General features: G+C 37.0%; 1 protein-coding gene and 1 long non-coding RNA gene across 4 annotated transcripts in view; both read right to left on the bottom strand.

Moving 5' to 3' along the window:
* LOC103155243 (uncharacterized) overlaps positions 1 to 10,158 on the bottom strand; it is a 116,331-nt gene extending 106,173 nt beyond the window's left edge. For all 3 annotated transcript variants that reach the window (XR_001659400.1, XR_001659401.1, XR_001659399.1), the window contains exons 1-2: positions 9,892 to 10,158; positions 9,594 to 9,734 (exon numbers count right to left, since the gene is read on the bottom strand). This is a non-coding gene — a long non-coding RNA (uncharacterized LOC103155243). The remainder of the gene's footprint in view (positions 1 to 9,593; positions 9,735 to 9,891) is intronic.
* A 6,262-nt stretch (positions 10,159 to 16,420) lies between these two features.
* atp11b (ATPase phospholipid transporting 11B) overlaps positions 16,421 to 16,829 on the bottom strand; it is an 83,207-nt gene continuing 82,798 nt past the window's right edge. The window contains exon 33 of the mRNA XM_016663404.1: positions 16,421 to 16,454. The gene's annotated coding sequence lies outside the window, so the exon portion shown is untranslated. The remainder of the gene's footprint in view (positions 16,455 to 16,829) is intronic.

Consider the following 16,829-nt stretch of genomic DNA (forward strand, 5'->3'; position numbering starts at 1 on the left):
TCGGAGGCCAGGGGGTGGTTTGCCTCACCTTTGAAGCCGTTTCAGGTATCTGTAGATACGGAGCCCTCAGCCTATAACCAAGGATAACCTCCTCACATGTAGAAGTGCATGCGTCCATGTGTGTGTGTGTGTGTGTGTGTGTGTTCATGCTAGGTCTCAAGGGGGTCTCTGTTGGCCTCATAAAACTCCATGAAAACACCTGGCATGACGACTACTACAGAAGCTGCGTTTCCATTACAAACAGTAATGGAAACGTAAAAGTTTGTCAATATTCTGTTAATGCAGAGATAAAAACACAATCTGTAAGTTTTCCATTAAATAAGAAACTCTGATAAATTCAAACCTGAGTAAGTTTTTTCATGCAATAGGTAATTAAAAACGAGCCGCGCCATCGTCCTCATCCCATTTCCTGTCGCCTTCTTTGTCATTTCCACCAGTGGTAACATTCAGTTAATCATGTGATTTGTGTGATGTGAAAAAAGTATTTCAAATGTACTTTAGTGAAATCCAGTATTTTTGAAAAACCACCTCATCCAATGCAAAACCTTTAAAAATGTGTTTTTAAAAAATTGCTGAATTTATTTTGTAATTCTAGTTTGTGCGATTTTAAGGCCAGTAGCTGCATTTTCATTACAAATTTAAGCTAAACTTTGTCGATGTTCCACTACTGTTGGAAAAACACAATTTCACAATTATAAAACAACTAAATACAAAAGATAACGGGTTTAAACACTTTAAGAATAAAAAGTTTTTTCTAGTAGAAATTAAATGAAATCCCTTAAAATACTTTGCAGGAGACTGAAGACTTTGTTATTGATAAAAACTTCCACACTTAAAATCTCAACAGAGACTGTTTGAAAATATGCATTCTTAATAAAGATTAGCAAATATATTACACTTAATAATAATAATATTCAAAACTTGGCTTTTCTGATTATGTAGTCATTTGTTTTTAGTATCCTTCCAGCCAAACAGGTTAACATTTTTGCATCAACTAATATTTACTGTATGCAAACATAAAGAAGCCATAGAGATAATATTACTAACAGTTGTGCTGCACAAATGCCAAATGTTGATGTTCTCAACGGCAGGAGAGACAGTTACAGCTAAATTATGCAAAAGGACAATTTCTGGGTTAAGCCTGGCAACTGTCGTCTCTCACAGCTGGTTAGCTGAGATGGTTTCTGTCTCTGATGGAACAGATAGAAAAACAGAAACAATAACAAAACCAGGTTTTCTGCGGGAACCATCCAGAAGGACATCAGACGAAACACTGAAGGAAACGTAAAAGCTCATTTTATCTTTCACTATTCTCATTCCACACAATCCCCTTATTTTAGCTAACATCTATTTTAGCTCGCATGTTGTTGTTTTCTCTGTCTTTCCCGCTTCTACCTAAAATATCTGTGATCCTAAATTAATCAAAACAAGGAATATTAGAGAAAGGGAAAATAATGAAGGCGCAAATCAGAAAATAACCGCCAAAAAAAATAAGTATCCTAGTTTACATGTTAATTTTTTTGTTGCGACACCATTTGGTTATGTGCTGTGCTTGTCCCAAATGTATTCATTTTTATGCGTATGCATTTTTTATTTGCCTGTTTATTTTATTTTTATTATTTATTCTTCCTTTATCTAATTGGTTATTTGTTATTTTATAGATCAATACCTCCATGTCTCAGCCTGTAATGTGTTTTGTTTGCAATAATTATTGTTTTTGTAAACAATAAAATAAAATAGTATGTAGTTTCAAAAGAATCAAGAAAAAGAGTAATTTTTTTTTCTTTTCACACTTGCAAGCTGTGCAAAGTGAAACAGAAAACTGCCCACCGCCCCACACATCACCAACAGCGGCAGGCGGAAACGGCCTGAGGCGGGCGAACACCACAGCAATAATATCAGCCAAAAACACAGGAGAGTGACTCATCTTCTGCATAGAAGATCTCCTACACGAATTTTACTGCCATCTAGTGGCAAAGCTGTAAATTGCAAATAAACATATGTGCTTTCAGTTCTCCAAATGTTTAAATCTATGATGGAAAACAAAAATTAATAAAATACGTTACCTCTGTGACCAGTTTTTTTCCTTTAGTCTAAAAAATATTTATCTTTTAGTAACCAAGAGAATTTACCTGAAAAGTCGACTTTTCTGCACCAAATTAAGGTTTTATCTAAATTATTAAACTGGGCTAAATGTAGAAAAGCGTTTTGAAAAAAAGTGACCCAAAATCCTGTTTTTATAAAACTATTCACAGACGAGACTGTCTTCGGTTTTAGCTGTTATCAAAATAACGCACTAAATCTTAAATGTACGCCTGATGTATAAAAGAGAAAAGGACGCGGTGCTTTGCTAAACTACGACATCTGGATAACATGGTCAGGAAAATGTTTTAATTTAGAAAAAACAACAACAATGGAGAGGGAAGTAATCTACCACATCGATCAGTTATTGATAATCACAAAATAAACGTCAGGCATGAAAACGTAAAACTAACGTACTGAATGTTCTGTCTGCGTGTTTTTTGGTGGTTTATGTCCTGATACACTAGTGGAGCTGCTGTCAGTCAGTTGCTATGGCGACATGTCTGTGTGTAGCGCAGACAAAATATGAGTGGTTTTGAATTGTTCAATGATTTTTCTGTTTTATTTTCCCTTTGCTGTGGCACATTGCACTAAACTAATGACATCTGCAGGTGTCAGTTTGTTCACGGAGGCGTCTTACTGCGGCTATGGACAGCATGTGAAAGAATCGTCTTTCTGCCCTGCTGAAGTTTCCGTGTCTATAATCCACTTCCTGCTTTTGGAGCGTTCTCATGTGCATTCAAACCGCATCAGAGTTCAGATCAACCAGACTATACCGAGGGCTTCAGGTGGACCAGAGCTCACTTCTTGGGTCTGAATCAGAGTTTGGTTACATTCACACACACCCCCCCGCCCCAAACGAACTGGAGTCAGAATAAAGTGAACTAAATCGGACTGGTGGGAACGCACCCTTCATTTCCATGTGGACCTTTTTGCTGTTTCTTGCGTAAAGTCGACATCCTCCATGTTGCGCTGGTGTTTAATAAACCTCCACCTCAGCCTGTCAGGGTGTTTGTTGCCATGAATGGGACTTAGTGTCAGCCGCAGAGAACCACGGCTTCTTACAGCGTGTTCTCACACACCCCCTGTCCCTCCCAAACCAAGCTGCATGTGTGTGTTTATGCCAGTGTGTGTCAGGTAAGTTAATGCGGCTCTGTCATCAGAAGCCTTATCACAGTTGGACAGGATTCAGCGCTCCACCTCGGTGTCAGCTTCACACACACGCCTGCATACACTTAAAATAACACGACTTGCGTCTTGGCACCTCATTACGGGGAAAGCAGAGGAAAACCTTATTTGGTTGCTCGTCAAAAGTGTCTGTGTTTTTCAAATCAGCTGCTTGAACTGAGGATGACGCTGAAATCAAGTTAAAGAGAAAAGGTTCTTTGAACCACGACATCGATGTGAACTTTTACTTATAAGGAATCGTTGGATTAAATAGCAATTTGTGGTTTCTGTACTTTAAATAAAACAATAATGTCATCTTAAGATTTCAAATGGCTAAAAACAAAACAAGCAACTACAATTGGTAGCGATAAATAAATAAGAGGGATAAATAAATCAGAGGTTAAAAAAAAATCTTAGAAATGCTAAAAATAATACGACCACGTAACGTAAATATGGTTTTTGGGAGTTTTTGACCAGAAGCAAATTAAAAACACACCAAGTTATACGATCTATGCAAATGTTTATTTTTCTATTTATCTGACTGCAAAATATTAGAAAAATATAAAATATGCAATAACAATACAAAATAAATACATATTTTCTCAGCAGTGTAATTATGTTTATATGAGTATTAGGGCCACACTAAGAAAATGAAATGATGAGAAAACGCTCATAATTTTATGACTTTAAAGTAAAAATATCTTAAGAATAAAGTCATAGCATTACGAGTTTAAAGTCCTAATATTACAAGAAAATGAACAAAACAACATAAATAATAAAATGGATACTGAAGTCTTTGTAAACAAAACTGTCCTTTACAGAAAGGACAGTTGAGACCAAAACACAGACTGAAGAGTTTTATCATCCAGTTTTTGGTTGAAAAAGAGAGAAAAGAGAAAAACAATAAATCATGCAAATGAAAAATTATTGAGTTTGTTTGAATTTATCATTGATTAATTAATTTATTGCTTATTGTGACAGACCTATGCATGGATAAATTTCTCTAGATCTTGCTGGAACGTTAGTCCTTTAACCCTGGAAATGTTGTCCAAATCAAAATCATTTTTTATTTGCAGCACCTTTGAGCAACGAGGCATTTCACTTCAGGCGACAGAAGGCTGAATTTGAAACTGTCTTTATGTGGCTCTGGAGGTCCAGGTCTGAGTCTGTCACTAAACCCAGATTTCAGACTGATCTCTACTGAAGCTCTGAGCTGAAACTTTTCTTTTGGTGAATTTCTGATGAAGCAAAGATCATTATTCTTGAACAAATCATTTTCTTGGCTCCTGGTGTTTAATGGATCCACTTCACAGATAATCTTTGTTATGTTTTGCAAGGAGAACCAAATATCTGTGCCAAAATTATAACCAAAGGTATCTCTCTTGTTTTTAAGTTATATAAAATAGTAGGACATACTAGAACTGTCTTGTTCTTGTTTTTACCAATATCAACTTGCTCTCATTCCCATCTGGTCATGTGTGGGCTGGTAGTCAGCAATCTGACCCCTAGTTCCCCAGATTTGACCTTGTGAGACCATAACTAAATATGTCCTGCAGCTAAAATCACTTATAGGACGACTCTGTGAGTTAGAGAACCAGCAGAACTGGTAGTTTTGGTTCAAACTCCTGGTGAACAAAAGAGAAGAATAAAAACATTTTAACCTGAAAATGGTCGCCTTGCTTTTCACTCCAATTTTTGGCTATTGTGAGGTGAGAGTGTCTTGCAGGGAACTATTCGTGTTTGCTTAAAATGTATATATCAGGACAAGTCAGGGGCAAACAGATGCACAATATTTATTTCTTGGGCGCTGAAAGACTTAATTAAATAGCCAAATTCAACTTGAGCGTTAGCTTCAGCGCATGAGATGGAGAAAAAAATGGCAGCCGATCAAGGTCGCTTCCCCTCGGTGTTTATCAAAACATGCTGGGTGGCTCTGAATGGAGGAGTGACCTTGACGCTCGCTGAAGCTGCCAGCAGGAGATGGAAGATTTGCCTCTCAGTCACCAAGGACCGATGGAGCTGTTGAATTTGTCCTTGTGTGTGTTTGTGATCGAGCGAGTGGCAGCCGACAAAGATGTCTGCCTCTCTGTCAGGTCAGGAAGTGCATCTGCATTTTAATTAGAGATGAAAATGTGACAAACAGTTCCTACAAAGGGCCTGAATGTGCAGAGTTAATCAAAGATGGGAATGTTTTTGTGTGACGCAGGTTCAATGCCGGGTGGGGGAACCTGCTCTGCTTTAGCCAGGCCGGTCAAAGTGCAAACTGCACACACAGACCTCATCAATTTATTAGCTGCACTGCAAAAACACTAAATATTACCAAGTCATTATGGTCTGGTTCCTTCTGCAAATGTCTGAAATAAGACAAAAAAACAAACTTCCAAGTAACTTTTCACCAAGATATAGGAGGTTGTTTAAGTTAAAATTCCTTAATATTGAGGAAAAAGTTTTACTTCCACAGGCAGATTATTTTACAGGACATTTTTCTCGTTATGTGAACTAGTACTTAAGGAATTATTTACTTAAAATAAGCTCATATAACTTGCTGAAACGTAGCGCACTAGAAATAGGACTAGGATGCTTTGCACCAACTGCACCAAGAACCACCGAAAGAAACAAAAACTCCTGAAGACACTGAGCACAACTTCCTTCTTCATGAAATGAAAACAAAACAGAGTAGTGTCACATTTAGCAGTGGGATTATTGCTCTTCTGTCTAGTAAAAGACCAAAGTCATTTCTCCTGCTAGCGTTGGACTAGTGCGTTTGTTTTGGATGTATTTACCCAGAATGCCCTGCGCTGCAGTCCACTTCCTGCTTTTTTTAACGCAGTCTTTGGTTCACTTTGCGTTCACATATGCATTCGAACTACATGAGAGTTCACTTCTCGCACATTCACTCCTCCATAAACAAACCAGACTTTCTTATCAAAGCTGGTGTGTCGTCCACTTCAACACAACAGAAGTTGTGTGTTTTTGTTGTTTGTGTTTTTCTGGGACAGAACAGCAGCCCAGTCTCTAACAGGAATGTCCCTCTGGTGACAGATCTTCATCCTGAACCTGGGTGTTTGCCACCAGGGCTTCCCGCCCCACTGACCCCGATGCAAAAGCAGCGTGATATTACCACGGCCCTTCTCACTTTCCCCCCCGTCTCCCACTCGATCTTCACCGTCTCCTCTCCATCTGGCTGTTCGTGGTTTCCGCTGGTCCGATCCGTCCTTTGTCTCTCTGTAACTAATATGACACATAAAAGAACGACGACAATAGGAATGGCCGCCCAAAAATCAGGCTTTACCTGATACCAAACCTTTACTCGTGTGCCCCGGGGTGTGCACAGCCTTCATGGGGAAGGAAGGAGGAAGAGGAGGAGGAGGCAGTCAGAGCTTACTTATCTTTTTCATGTGGCTTTTTCTTTTTAAAAAGCTATCAGACTCCGTCTTCAGTGGTTATTCTCTTCAGGAGGATGTTTTGTTCGACAGGAGGAAGGCTTTAATACCACGGCCCTTGGGGTTAATAATAGGTTTGACCTGACAGATAAACTTGTGTGTATCAAAGTGTTTGTACATGACTGTGCTCTGCCTCTCCTCCTCTTTAAATTTAAAGTCTGTGTAATAACTTGTTTTACAGATAATGCCAATTGTCTTTGACTGTAGAAGCTCAGCGATAAGCTGCCAAACATCGACGTGATTCTAATTGTTCTGCACGGCTTGATTTGGTGCAACGCCACGGTTACGGTCAACCGGATACCGCTGAGGGTTCTCCACTGTCACTGAAGGCTAAAACAGATAGTACGTTTTATTTGGGCTGGAATAATCCTCATGTTCTTGATAAGCTAGCTGACGTTAGCTGTCATGTTAAAGAAAAAAAACAAAGAACGTAAGAGCATACAAAGTAAAGTTGTACACATTGTTCGAGTTTCTAATGCAAATATCTGTAAATAAGATCAAATTAATTGGCAAGTAACTTTTCAGCCACATAAAGGAGCTTGTTTTACATTAACTATCCTTTATTGAAACCAGAAATTTCCACACACTTTTTAAAGACACACATAAACATTTGTTACACAATTGCATAAAATCAGAACAAACGTTTCTCGTTTTATGTGTATTAGGATTATTAAAATGTTTTCTATTCACTAAATCTCATCTAATAAACTGCAAAAACACAATTTTACCAAGTATTTTTGGTCCAGTCTCTAAGTCAAAACTAACAAGTAGTTTTTCAGAAAAAGAGCAGTTTTTTAAAGTAAATAATATCTTCATGTTGTTAAAGAAAAGTAGTAGTTTGACTATGGGAAAAATGTCCTGTTACAAGTGAAACAATCAGCCAGTGGAGCCAGTGGTTTCATCAACACTTAGCAATTATTTACTGAAGTTAGTTAGTTTTTGTCTTATTTCAAGTGTACTAAGATATTTGTAGCAGAATAGATGAAAAGTACTTTGATTTAAGACTTGTGTTTTTGCAGTGTAGCCTTGAAATAATTTGCAACAGGTCTTGGCTAAAATCCAACAATCCAACTTAAAACCTTTTACAGCTTTAATGTTGCCACATTATTTCTATCTTTATCATATTTTAAATCGTGTTTAATAACATTTTTGTAACAATTGAAGGTAACATAATTACTTGATTGTGCCATAACATGACGCTATGTGTGTGGAAAATACCTAATACTGAAATGTACAATAATTTTAACCAATAGGTTTTATCCCCGGTCTTTCGTAGGGGACTGTGGGACTTAGTGACTATTTCTGTGGAAGAAGCGTCAGACATGGAGCTCTTAGGAGACGGACAGACAGCAGAGCAGAAAGGTGAAACTTCAGAGGAAGAAGCAACAGCTGAGGAGTCTGAATATTACAAACCCTCACCAGCCTGAAGAGCAACGTGTAAGCTAGGGTAGTGTAATTTATCGACTGATAAATTGATTGATTAGTAACTACAAATTGAAATTGGTCATTTTTTCCTTGAGAAGACATATAAACTAGGTGAGACCTATCCTGCAGTTGGTGCAGAAAGGCTGCCTCAGCCTGCCTACATCAAGGTAACTCTCTTCACATGCTGGTGTCATGTTGTACCAGGAAAAGAAAATCCCACTGGACTGAAAGTATTTCTGCTTCCCAGTCAGTCACAATGGTCTGGAGCTGGAATCTGAGGTTCACAAAAGCAGCAAAACATTCACTGATCTGCAGCTGGGAATTTGGATGATTGCGGTTGCTTGGAAGCCACGAAGTCTGCCAAGCGGAAAACATCCGAACCTTCAGAACTATTTCATCCTTTATCAAAGCATTGAGTATGCTGAAAGAAACTGGTCTTCTGGTAGCAAGGACTATAATGGAAACATGATTATCGAACGCTACGGCCCATTGGTTAAGTTGAGCTGAAGCTGCAGTATCCAACTTGTATAAAAACATAACTTTTTACATATTGGTTGAAATTGTTTGTTATGAGAGAGATAATATGAGAAAAGATCGATCTCCTCCACTTCCTCTCTGAGCTACTACTACTGTCTGAACAAATTCTCCACTCCCGACCAAAAACAACCAATCAGAGCCAGAAGGAGGGTCTTAGCGCTGTCAATCAATCTCATTTAATTGCTGCTAAATGTGCTAATGCCAGAGAAACAACTTAACATTACAGGAAAACCATTTATCTGCCATCGTTGGTGGCTATGCTAACTAGTGTAGCTTTCAACCACTGGATCTACTCACAGGGAAAAGGTGTAGCGCTAGCAGAGGTCAAGGGGCGGAGATGGAGGAGAACGAGCGGCGCCGCACAAAATTATGACTGACTAACGCTAAGACCCGTTTCTGGGCTCTGATTGGTTGTTTCTAGTTAGCACTGGGAGAATCTGTGAAGAAAAAAATAAATCAAGCTCTACTTTCTGCGAGTCGTGCAGCGAGTACATGATGTTGATTGACAGCGCTGAGACCCTCCTCCAGGCTCCGACTAGTTGTTTTCAGTTGGGAGTGACAGCAACAGTAGCTCAGAGAGGAGCTGGAGATCGATTTTGTTTTTACAGATTATCTGTGTCATAAACTGTGACAAACTGGTGACAGTTTTAACAAAACATATTCTTTATGAAAAATACATACTGCAGCATTAAGTAGTAATATTTTTCATAACTTTATCATTCTGAATGTCTTCTGCGTTATAGGCCTAATAAATTTCAATACTGAAGACACCAGTGACTTTAATAGATTATTAGACCGATTATGAATGATAAATTTCCATTGATTTGGATGAAAGACAGGTTTTTCCATCACAAATGCACGTTAGCTTTCATGTCCCTTTAACCGAATCTGGCCTCTTATTTTAGAGCTGAACAGCAGAAAAAAAAAGTTTAATTATACCTGGATTTAACCGTTTGATGCAGGCTCACTTCCTCTCCCCCGCAGCGCTCTCTGGTTTCAGCAGGTTAAGGTGGCATGAGAATGACCTGGCAGGTGGGGTCAGAGGTCTCAGGGTCAGGGCTACGATCAGGTACCGGAGTCCTGTTGCACATAAGGAGACAGGAGAGGAGTCTTGTCACTCACTGTCAGCAGATCATAGCACTGATCCATAACCTTCACCTCTGTGACAAATCTCTCAGCGCCGCAGCCTGCGCCTCCACCGGCCGGGAGGAATATGGATCAATATTAGGTTACTGACCTGCAGATGATGACAGTACAGACTCCGGTGCAACTTGGTCTGCTTCAAGGTGCATGGAGAGGAAGAAAACGGGCTAGCTAAAGACACCAGTTACACCTTTAGCATACAATATAAACTTGATCTTCCTATGAAAAGACTATTTGTTTGTAAACATGGCGGATGAGCGAGCAAACTGACGGCAGAAAGAGCTAGCCTGACTTTAAAACACCGGTTGCCATGGTTACACGCCTTCGTACTTTTGAATTCGCTGCCATGTCGTCAGCAAACTACAAATGTTTATCACGTCGTAATAAAATAAGTTATGCTACCAAATTGGCATTAGTGGATAAGATGAATGACCCAAACACATGCATGTAACAGCCATGATTAATGTCAATACCTCTTTATATTAAAACTTTGAATTTATTCAGATAAAAATCATCTGTTTTGAGTCAAAAGAAGTCAAGCAACGAATTTCCTTTTGGGTATTTTTGCAGAGATTCTGCCATGTCTGAAAATAAACAAGATTTCTTTTTCTGGTTTAATAGTTTATATCCAATTAAGTCAATAAAATGTCTCCAAAATGCTGATGTTGCAAAGTTCATTATTCTTTACAAGATTTAAAATGTTCCCTTCCCTAATCTCATCCTCTGTCTCCCTCTAGTGCTAACCGACCCACGACTGACAGAAAAAAATTGGTTTTGCTCATAATTTTATATGAACTGACTCTTTAACATCTGAGAAATATTGGCCTCAAACTGCTTTATATCCCCGTCTCAGCAGCACTTTTCAATAAAAATAAATCCTAATAGACAATAATTCAAAGAAAGAAGTCAAAACGATGATTAAAATGGAAATTATTCATAATTCTACATTACGTGGACAAAAGAACCTCAAAATAAGTCCTAAAATGCCAGCAAACAGGTAAAAAAAAAAAAAAACTCAGCAAAAAAATTATAATTAATATGTACGTTTTCTTGAAAATCTAAATCTACAGAATCTAAATCTTTTAACTTGAGCTCTAAAAGATTACAAACTAATAAAATCAACTGCATTTGTTGTAGTATTTAAATTTTTTCATATTCTTAGAGGCTAATGATTTGTGAAATGTGTAAAATGAAGACAGAAATGTGGATTTTGACAAAATAAAAATTTCCAGCCATTGGAATGATATTCACACTGAAATAGAGAACGCGCTAGTCCTCAACACAACAATAAAACGCAGCTATGAAAATAAAATCACAATCTGACAAGAAAACTAGGATCACAAAGCAGGAGAAATACCTTTTCATCACCATCATCAACAAACTATTGAATGGGATTCTGAAAACCAAGAGTCGGTAGGGACACGACACAAATATTTAGTCAGAGGAGCTTCTGTTTCAGAAAAACTGCTTACTGCTGATATAAAAACAGCAGGTGGATTTCTAAATCTTCAGTCTTTAACTGAATACATGAAATTTAATAACAGCATTTTTAACATTTTTTCTGTTCATTTTTTAAAACATTTATGCATTATCCTAATAATTAAACATTTCTTAAGTCAAGCCACGTTTATTTGTATCAGCAATAAGGTAGTTAATTTACATGATAAAAACATAAATAAACTAATTAAAAGTTGTAATTTAGACAAAAATTAATCAATGTTTCAGTTACTGTCAATCAAAAGCATCAAAAAGCATTGAAAAAAGTCAGTGTTTCAGCATCTTTACAGTTTTCTGGAGGTTTGTTCCAGATTTGTGGTGCATAGAAGCTGAATGCTGCTTCTCCATGTTTGGTTCTGGTTCTGAGACCAGAACCAGAACCAGAACCTGAGTGGTCCAAAGGGTTGCTATGACGACAACAGACACTTAATGCATGTTGGCGGTTATGAAGACACTGTTTCAATCGATGTGAATAAAACGCATGGATGCATTTCTCAGTAACAAAAAAACAAAAATGTGAAATTCAGAGGAATAAAGATGGAAATAAATCCATTTTGAAACTAAATTAATTTATCCAAAAAAAATAAAAATACTATGTAAGTGCTTCCTTAATTAGCCTGGAATTTTAAAAAAAATCATGCATTGACAATAATTATAAAGTTTATCAGGTTGTTACTGGTTCAGCAGCTCAGTAACTTAAACTTTGGCTTTAGCTTTATGTATGCAGTTAGTTTGGTCTCAGTTTGTTTCAGCAGGACCAGAGGAAGCTGAAAACATTAACAGTAAATGAGTAAACGAGTCGAAATTTATTACAATATTTCTTAATAGATTATTTCTGCATTAAAGCAAAACCAGCATCTTAACTACAAGTCAATAAAACTCAAATTCCTATTAAATGTGAGATATATTAATTCCTTAATTTAAATCAATTAACAACAAAATGTTGCACATGTTGATTGTTGAAGAAACCTTTTTCAAATGAGGATGTTTTTCAAGAACAATATTTGTGTTTGTGGTGCAATGAATAAAAAATGCATTTTTCAATTAAGAAAAAGCAATAAATAAGTATTTTAATCATACTTATTATTATCACAACAGTAGTACCAGGGCCACACCAAGAAAAAATAAGTCTTAAAATTACAAGAATAAATTTGCATGAGAATAACGTTGCAATATTTTAAGAATAAAGTGATAATATTACAAGAATAAAGTTGTATGAGAAGAAAGTCATAATATCATGAAAATAAAGTTGGAATATGAGGAAAAAAGTAATTTTACAGGAAAAAAAAGTTGTACTGTGACTTTATTCTCACATTATTTTGTCTTTTTTCTTGTAATTTTATAACTTTTTTATTTTCTTAGCATGGCCTTAATACTTCATTATGCAAAAATAAAATATTGAGTCCATCTTTATGAAACTTGGACTTTTCCTGTTTCATTTAGGAGATTCAGACAGAAATAAGGAGCAAACGTTTGTGGTTGGCTGTTCACACATGTCAAAGTATTTAACCCGAGAACAGCAAACACACACACACACACACACACACACACACACACACACACACACTCCCAGATTCATCAGGCTTTGGGATCCAACAGCTTAGCATGAAAGCAAAGGTGAAACAGAATCTGTAAATTGCAGAGCAGGGAAAGGAAAAAGAGGGCGAGAGGGAAAGACAGAGAGTTGTTATCAGAGCAGGGCTGAGTGTAACCTCATCCCGCCGATAGAGTTTCCTGATCGGGTCACATGACTCAGGCCTCGAGGTGCCATTGGCTGATTGGCTCCTGCAGCCAGGTAATGATGTAAGGTGAGTGTGTGGGAACGAGAGAGGGTGATAACCCTGTGTGTGTGTGGTGTGTGTGTGTGGGAACAGGGTAGGCTGATAACAGCTTTTCCCACTGCTGCTATATGACCCTCTCACCTGCCCACCTAACACTAGTTATCACCAAATCCTACACTGCAGGAGGTCTGCATGTGTGTGTGTGTGTGTGTGTGTGTGTCTGTGTGTGTGTGTGTTCATACTTCTGAGTGTTTGAACAACCAGAGTACACAGAAAATTTGACACAGAAAAGGAAACGTTTCACAACCGAGAAACAGAAAAATGAATCAGAGTTTCACAAGGAAGAAATGTGAAACAGGAAGTGGGTTTAGGATCCAGGCTTTGGAGACTACGGTGGAGCGTTAGGGTCAAACTGAAAACAAACACACAGAAATAAAATTACAAGAATAAAGTCAAACAGGAATAAAATTACAAGAATATGAGAATAAAGATGTAATATTAATAGTCATAATATTATGAATTCACCTTCATATTGTTATGTAGCACAAAGCTAAAACCTATGTCGGCCAATCAGATTGCTTGAAATGAACTCTGAATTAAACATGGCGTCGGGAGGTTCGTTTGGGTGGACAGATACTTTTAAATATAACATAAGTAGGGCTGGACAATAAATCAGTAATATGTATCATTATAGACGTGATCAATATCAATAGATAATACGTCTGGCAGAATGGAAGTGGACGACATTTTAAATATCCAAAAATTATAAACTAAACAATAAAATGAATTGTGGGGTTTCTATAAAAAAAGACTGAAGATCTTTGTTGTTCACTATTTCAAAGAAAAAGAGAAAATAGAAAAATGCTAAATCATGGAAATTATTGAGCTCTGTTTAATTTCTCACGTGATTAAGTAATTTATTGATTTATTGCGACAGGCCTGTCACCATGTACTAACAAACACAAAAACTGAACTTTCTAAATCTGCTTTGGTCACAGTTTTTGTAAGTAATTGTTTTTAGTGAATTTAAATGAAGTTTTTTTTCCAGATATCGTGTGGACCATACAGAGTTAAACAAAAACTTCTCAATTTCTGTCAGTTAAGATCAAATATTTTGGTTTTGCTCCTGTTTCACTGCAAAAACACAAAATCTTACCAAGTAATTTTGGTTTAGTTTCTAGTTCACTGGAAATAAGACAAAATGAGCTTACAGGTAACTTCAAAGCAGGATATAGGAGCTTATTTTAAATCATTAAGTTGATGATAAAGTTTTGGTTCCACTGGGAGATTATTCCACTTATAACGAGACATTTTCCCATGTTATATAATCTGCCAATGGTACAGGTACTTTTTAACTATTATTAAAAGATTATTGACTTAAAACAAGCTCCTTCAACTTGCTGAAAAGTTACTTATAAGTTAGTTTTATCTTATTTCAAGTGTACAAAGACATTTGCACCAAATTTACTTGGGAAGATTTTGCGTTTTTCGCAGTGTTCACGTTGTGCTGTGAGAAGCGGTTGGGTAAAACGTGCGACATCCAGCTTCTACGGCCACATTCAGATCCAAACATTATCGCCAGCAGCAGCAGCAGCAGCAGCAGCTCCCCGGCCATCGGCTCCTTCCAGCGCCGTTCCCATCCTGGTTGGCCAAAAACTTAATTGATCTTGGCCTTGGGTTCAGGCTGTGTATATGTGTGGTTCCCTGACAGAGGGCGAGTCACAGGGACTGACAGCCAGTGGGAATGGATTTTCTGGGAACCGGGAACCCCCCTCCCCCACCCGTTGAACACACCATCACATTTAACACACTCCTTCCCCCATTTTGGCCCCTTGCAGTGGAAGAAGCTGGCTGGTTCTCAGACACCTGGTCATTACCATTGCTAATTAGGTGCCATTAATCAGGCCTGTACAAGTGTCTAAGTGCATGTGAAAGTGCATGTGTCTGTGTTTTTATGTTTGGGTGAGACAGAGCAGAAAAGCGTAAGGAGAGTTTGTTTTATTATTATTTAGCAGAGGCGCTGAAAGTTCAGACCGTTCCTGAAATGTTAAAATATTAGATCTTATGTTTGTAATTGATGATAAATCAGGTAAGACAGTTTAATAATTATTCATCTGCATGTTGGCCAGAGGAAGGTCTGAACATCAGACTCAACAAGAGTAGATCTACTTCAACACACCCTTAAGGGTTAAAGTTAACCGTTCAGAGTTGGGTAGTAACTAGTTTCATTTACCTGAGTAACTTCTTTTGTTTTTACTACACTGTTTTTTTTTTTACTGGAGTAATTTTATTATAAAGTATTTCTTCTCTTACTTGAGTAAAATTTCAGGATTTTCTACCCACTGAATGAAAAACAAACATGTTTTAACCAAAGATTCACCAGAAAGACACCTGCATTAATTACAAATATAAGTTTTATTTTTGTAATAAATGATAAAACAGGTAAGAAATTTTATAATTTATCATCTGCGTGTTGACCACAGGTTTTTATGTATTTTGTGATTTTAGTACACTGTGCATTTCACTTTTGAATAACTTTATTATGAAGTAATTTTACTCTTATTTTAGTAATATTTCTGGATACTTTATTGACTCAGTAACTCAACTGAATGAAAACTGAAAAATTCACCAAACAGACACAGACCTGCAGTTTTTGGTAACTATCAATAAAAACATTTCATAACTTTTATATGGAAAGAAACTGATTTAGAAACATTTTATTGTCTTATTTACTCCAGTAGTTTCATTATGAAGCTTCTCTATCATTACCTGAGTAACATTCCTGGATGCTCTACTGACAGAGTAACTTCATTTATTTGACTAAGTCAGTTCATCAGTTTCTTGAGTTTTATTGAAATTCTTAATTTGAACTTTCGACTGAAATCTACAATGCCATTTTAGGGCCACAATAAGATAACAAAATTATTAGAATAAAGTGGTAAAATTACAAGATAAAGTCATAATACTGCAACTTTATTCTTGTGAAATTCATGATTTTATTCTCATATCATTATGACTTTATTCTTGTATGTTTTCGACTTATTCTCATAATCTGACTATTTTTGTACAACTTTGTTCTTGAAATATCATGACTTTATTCTTGTAATACACACAACTATATTCTTGAAATATTACTTTACTCTTGTCATTCTTCTTTTATTCTTGAAATTTGACTATTCTTGTGATTGTATGACTGTTCTATATTTATATCCTATTTTTATGACTTAATTTTTATTAGTATGGCCCTAATACGCCGACGTAAAAACCCAACCTCAAAATAACATTTTCCAAATACGTAATATCTGTGTTATGTTATATTTTCTTTTTGAGCATTTTCTATGACAAATCTGTGTGTGTGTGTGTGTGCGTGTGTGTGTGATGATGTTAATGAGTGAGACGCATCAGTGAGCTGTGTGATGGGTGCTAAGGAGAGGCTTGCTTTAAGAACCAGAACACACACCTCCCACTTGTGTCCGTCACATTCCTGCGGTCTTAGCAGAGGCTTCGCTCCCTCAAACCCAAAACCATTTAGAAACTGGACCAAAACATCACGAAGCCCGACACGGTCACTGGAATCCAGTCAGGCAGATAAATCACTCGAGAACCAGCTTAATGGTGATGATATGAAAACAAGTGATGACTAATTTTAGTTGTTGACAGTGTTGGGTAGACTAGCCAAAATTATGTAGAAGTAGAACTACTTCAATTTATTTTTATACTTCTTTGTACTTCCATTTGGGTCTCAAATGCTACT

The sequence above is a fragment of the Poecilia formosa genome, unplaced genomic scaffold, assembly GCF_000485575.1.
Source record: "Poecilia formosa unplaced genomic scaffold, Poecilia_formosa-5.1.2 Scaffold419, whole genome shotgun sequence".
In the NCBI taxonomy this organism is placed as follows: domain Eukaryota; kingdom Metazoa; phylum Chordata; class Actinopteri; order Cyprinodontiformes; family Poeciliidae; genus Poecilia; species Poecilia formosa.